Below are 5,683 nucleotides of genomic sequence, written 5' to 3' on the forward strand. Positions count from 1 at the left end.
TAACAAAAGCTGCAATGCACATGACAACAAATGCCAATTCACTGGCAGAAGAAATGTTAACAATCTAAGCAAACAATGTGGGTAACATTTACAACAGTACAGATGAATGTAAACAAACAGAGTGTACATGCTAACAAATGTCAACAAATCACAAATTACAATTCGATTCAATGTCAACAAATTACTACACAATATTAAGAAAAATAACCTTGATCTTAATCTGAGCAAGCAATGCGGGTTAAAAAGTATTTAACAGGATCATTACAGCTGAAAGAAGGAAAGATACATTTGTTTCAGATTACTTAATTGTACATTGGTGGGGGAATGATCAGTGATATACAGTAATTATCAACATAATATAGAGCGTTATGTAGCCTTTTCCTGATGCGCGGTTGAATGCAGAAAAGCTGCTTCTCATGTTTGATTTTGCTCCATTTTGCAACTTGCAATTCAAGTCACTCTGAACTCCAGTGTTCACTAGTGTGTAGACGACTTCACACCACAAGTTATTCTCTGGTGACTTCGTCTGGATGTTGGTCACTGTGAATACCTCATAGGGAGGAATTAAGACTTCTCTCTCTCCAGTAAATACAGAGTAATATGATATGTCAGCTCCAAGACATGTGGAGATCTCAAAGCAGGACGTCGCTCCAAATGAATCTCTGCCTATATCCTTATCTACACTGCTCGAGGCGAAGGTGCCAAAACGGATCTTTTTGTTGACAACCTCCTGATCAAAATAATCTTTGGTTCTACGGTAGGTGGTCATACATGCTGTTTGACTTCGTTTGAGCATTTGAATGGCCTCAGTTAGATAGAAGTGGAGGGAATGGTACTGGAATGATGTTGTCCCATAATTAGATCTACCATCTCTAACTTGTATGTTGAAGTCCCGGTAGATATTGTTCGTTTTATCAGTGTACACTTTTATAGCCATGAAATGTTCTTTTTTCAGTTTATGGATAGATGGTGTGGCCTTTTGTCCTGCTTCGTTCCAGGCATTATTGAAGTCTGAATTTATTTTTTTCTCACGTGGGAGGTAGACTGTGTTCACCTCATTGTGCATCTTGTTACTGCAGCCAACGTATTGATCATCAATAGAGTTAGGGGCCATATCCAGTGGGAAAGGCTTCTGTAAAAGTAAATTTTAGTTTCAATACATTACTTCATAATACTAACCAGTTCTCTTTTTCTCCCATTGAGAACAATGTCTGCTAACTCTTTTGTGTATTAGATTTGGGTCGTTCCATAAATAAAGTGCCTTTTATGTCCTTGTAACATTGTGTGTACATTTAGATAAAACACTCAATTTAACAGTTGAATCAAATACAGCTACACACTAACTAAACAGATTATATTTTTTAAATTCCCATTCTCTATCACTCACAACAAGCTTCCATTTCCACTGTCACAAGCGGAGTTATGGCTGATTTCAAATGAAATCGTCCACCATGTTACGGGCCACCCTGTTACTTTAATTGTCACCTTTTATAGTAATTTTCCTTACTTTAACCTCTGGAGATGGGAAAACACATTGTTTTTTCTTTAAGTTGAACATGTGTTCTTTACGACAGAATGTTAAAATTAGGTGAAATAAATAGTTATTTTTCACTGAATTACCCAAAAGGCCCTCTATTCATGGAACCACCCTTTTATGTATATACTCTCATATCAGATATACTCAACAGATAGTACAGGAACTTGGGCTTTTGAAGATAATATCAACCAGACCTGGGTTTAAAATAACAAACAAAAAATAACTTCAAATATTTTATCTGAGCCATTTTGAGCCTGCCTGTCTCAATAAACCAATAGAAATGTCCCATCTGGTACTTCAGGCAAACTCAAGAAAACACTCAAAGTATTTTAAATTATTTTTCAAGTATTTAAACCCATGTTTGATGTCAATATAGATGATCAAACTATGAAGCTTTACAGATCACATAATGAATTAAGAATGAAAACTATACGATGCAGTAAACAATATTCCACTATAGTTTGTGCCGACAATTCGGGAACCCCTAGTCTTTAGGGGCAGACAATAATGACAGTTGCATATGGATAAAATAAAAATAATCTCACCAGTCCATAGTAAGGACCCAGGGTCAACGCCAATGCTGCCACCACAAAAAAAATAAAAATAATTACGACTACACACTTGTTCACCATATCTAAAGATGTGTCGTGAATGATCCTAGTCAGTATAACCTGGTGACTCCTCCAGTCTCTCGTCGGAGCAATGGTAACACAGACAAGGAAGATGAAGAAGAAGAAACAGAAGAACAGGATGAGGCCTCAACCACAGGAAGCAGCAAAATCCAGACAGAGACAGAGAGGATATGACGAGTGTGGGTAGACTGTATGCAGATTCCTCTATTGTTCAGCTTCAGGACTTGTGTTTTGCAGACTGTCTGCTAAGATCTAATATACCTGGTCAGAGATCTGGCTTTACAAGGAGACATGACCACAAACCCTCTTCCCACACTGAAGCACCAAGATAATATGTGAACAAAGTCATGCAGATCTTCATGTCTGCACACGTAGACACGCATAAGGATGTACACAGCTCTACCTTGGTTCACCACAGGGCCATTTCCAACTAAAAGTGATGACAAGCAGACATGACCACAAACCATGTTCCCACACTGAAGCACCAAGATAATATGTGAACAAAGTCATGCAGATCTTCATGTCTGCACACGTAAACATGCATGAGGATGTACACAGCTCTACCTTGGTTCACCACAGGGCCATTTCCAACTAAAAGTGATGCTGCTGAGAAAAACTTAACCTTCCACCTTTCTGTCTTTCTCACGTTCACTTCGACCCCAAGTCAACCACTGCACCGTGTGGTCAGTCAGTTGTCATGGTCACCGTCTCTCAAGTTGTGTGACTGGTAATGACGTCACTGAGTTCCAGCCATTTCTTGATTAAGTTTTCTATTTTGTGGCAGAATCAAGTATCCTATTTTGAATAGAATATAATAAAATAGAAAATCTTAATTGTTAAAGTAGTTATAGTAGTGACAAAGCAACAGTTAGTGTCAAAGTAACCAGTGGATAGACAGTAGATGTTATGACAGTTCACTTCCACCCTATGGCTTCTGTTGTCTCTGCTAGTCAACACGATGGCTGCTGAACGCTTCCTTCATTACCAAGTCTGTCCTCATCTCTCATCCAACCCCAATCATCAGGTTGGCCACATTCCAGGCTGACTACATTGAAGTCGCCTTCCAGATCTCACAACTCCTGGACAGGTGTTTAACATATCAGTTAACCGCATCATATGATAGAGCAATATGATGCCCATTGGTTGTTGTGTGCAGCCTGACTGCAATATAGTTGGCCTGGAATGAGACCACTCTCTCCTCATTGTAGTTGATAGATTGAGCTGTACTGAGTTCTGACCTTAAAGACACAGGAAACTACTAAACATGCTCCTGCTCTCCCTCCCTCCCTCCCTCCCTCCCTCCCTCTCTCCCTCCCTCCCTCCCTCCCTCCCTCCCTCCCTCTCTCCCTCCCTCCCTCCCTCCCTCCCTCCCTCCCTCTGACAGCCACATCTTCTCCCTCTGGTTAGCCAGCCTACTTGTTACTATTTGGCCTCAAGTTTATTTCAAAGCCATGACTAAGTGTTACTTCTCTGTAAAACTATATGTATTGTTTTCTAATTATTGTTTTGTTTGAAATTATAGTTTTTCACCATTTTCTCCCAAGTTGCTAGTTACGACCTTGTCTCATCACTGCAACTCTTCAATGGGTTCGGGAGAGGCAAAGGTCGAGACATGCATCCCCCGAAACATGACCCGCCTAGCCACTTACTTCTTAACACACTGCTTGCTTAACCCGGAAGTCAACCTCACCAATGTCTCGGAGGAAACACCATTCGACTGACATCCGAAGTCAGGTTGCAGGGCCCGACCCGCCACAAGGAGTCGCTAGAGTGTGATGAGCCAGGGAAAGCCCCCTCCGGATCAAACCCAAGGCTGTAGTGGCGCCTCAGCACTGTGATGCCACAGACCGTTGCGGTACTCGAGACTCCTCTAATGATTTATTTGAAAGTCAACAATATGTTTTTCTGTATTTGCTACCTGCATGTAAATGGAATGACAATGTCGATCACATTAGCCATATAGCTAACTAGGTGAGGTAGTTGCTAGAGGCTGGTTCAGCTAATGAAGTGAAGTTGTGAAGTTGCTTTTAATGAGATGGAATATTATCCTCTGTAGGTTTATACCAGATTTACACATAGTGGATCAAGAGGACATGAGATGTCATTGTAATGCTTAATGCTTTTCTTTGTTGGTTTCAATACAAGTTCCATTTCAACAAATCACAAATTACGATTCTATTCAATGTCAACAAATTGCAATACAATATCAAGAAATATAACCTTGATCTGAATCTGAGCAAGCAATGTGGGTTAAACAGTTTTTAACAGGATCATTACAACTGAATGAAGGAACGTGACCTTTTTGTTTTTACAGATTACTTAATTGTACATTAGTGGGGGAATGATCAGTGATATACAGTAATTATCAACATAATATAGAGCGTTATGTAGCCTTTTCCTGATGTGCGGTTGAATGCAGAAAAGCTGCTTCTCATGTTTGATTTTGCTCCATTTTGCAACTTGCAATTCAAGTCACTCTGAACTCCAGTGTTCACTAGTGTGTAGACGACTTCACACCACAAGTTATTCTCTGGTGACTTCGTCTGGATGTGAATACCTCATAGGGAGGAATTAAGACTTCTCTCTCTCCAGTAAATACAGAGTAATATGATATGTCAGCTCCAAAATGTGGAGATCTCAAAGCAGGACGTCGTTCCAAATGAATCTCTGCCTATTTTCAGGTCTGGAGTGCTCGAGGCGAAGCTGCCGAAACAGATAATTTTGTTAATAACGTTTTGATCAAAATAAACGTTGGTTCTACGGTAGGTGGTCATACATGTTGTTTGACTTCGTTTGAGCATTTGAATGGCCTCAGTTAGATAGAAGTGCAGGGAATGGTACTGGAATGATGTTGTCCCATAATTAGATCTACCATCTCTAACTTGTCTGTTGAAGTCCAGGTAGATATTGGGCTTTTCATTTGTGTACACATATATAGGCATGGAATGTTATTTTTTCAGTTCATGGATAGATGGTTTGGCCTTTTGTCCTGCTTTGTTCAGGGCATTATTGAAGTCTGAATTTGTATTTTTCTCACGTGGGAGGTAGACTGTGTTCACCTCATTGTGCATGTAGTTAGATAGCCTGGTGGGTAGGAGCGTTGGGACAGTAACCGAAAGGTAGCTGGGTCAAATCCACTCTAACCACAAGGCCACTGACTTGTTTTTAGGTGTAATAGCCATTCAATAGAGCTTGTGTCAGAAAGCTCACATTCCACACTCAACGGTTTGCATTACTCCACCACCTTATAAGGCAGGGGTCAGCAACCCTGTTCCTGGAGTGCCGCAGGGTGTTGCCCCAACTAGGCTCCACACCAGACCAACTGAGCTAAATGATCAGTTCAGTGATTGCCTAAGTTCAACACACCTGGTCTTCCAGGTTGGTTAAATCAAAAACATCATGTGTCTATGGAACTCCAGGACCAGGGTTGCCTGCCTCTTTTATAAGGTATCTCTACAGAGATAAACAGTCCCATTAACAGACATACACTTCATGACCCCAAACTCTCCCACTG

General features: G+C 40.6%; 1 pseudogene across 1 annotated transcript; it reads right to left on the reverse strand.

Annotated features, from left to right (window-relative positions):
* Window positions 1-261: 261 nt before the first annotated feature.
* LOC311117294 (NAD(P)(+)--arginine ADP-ribosyltransferase 2-like) lies at window positions 262-5,240 on the reverse strand (annotated as a pseudogene). The gene is made up of 3 exons: window positions 4,617-5,240; window positions 431-1,132; window positions 262-267 (listed from the first exon to the last, which is right to left on the reverse strand). The product of its transcript is annotated as an NAD(P)(+)--arginine ADP-ribosyltransferase 2-like (transcript).
* Between the last annotated feature and the right edge of the window lie 443 nt (window positions 5,241-5,683).

This window comes from Coregonus lavaretus (assembly GCF_964263955.1).
Source record: "Coregonus lavaretus genome assembly, contig: HAP1_SCAFFOLD_4088, whole genome shotgun sequence".
Taxonomy (NCBI): Eukaryota; Metazoa; Chordata; class Actinopteri; order Salmoniformes; family Salmonidae; genus Coregonus; species Coregonus lavaretus.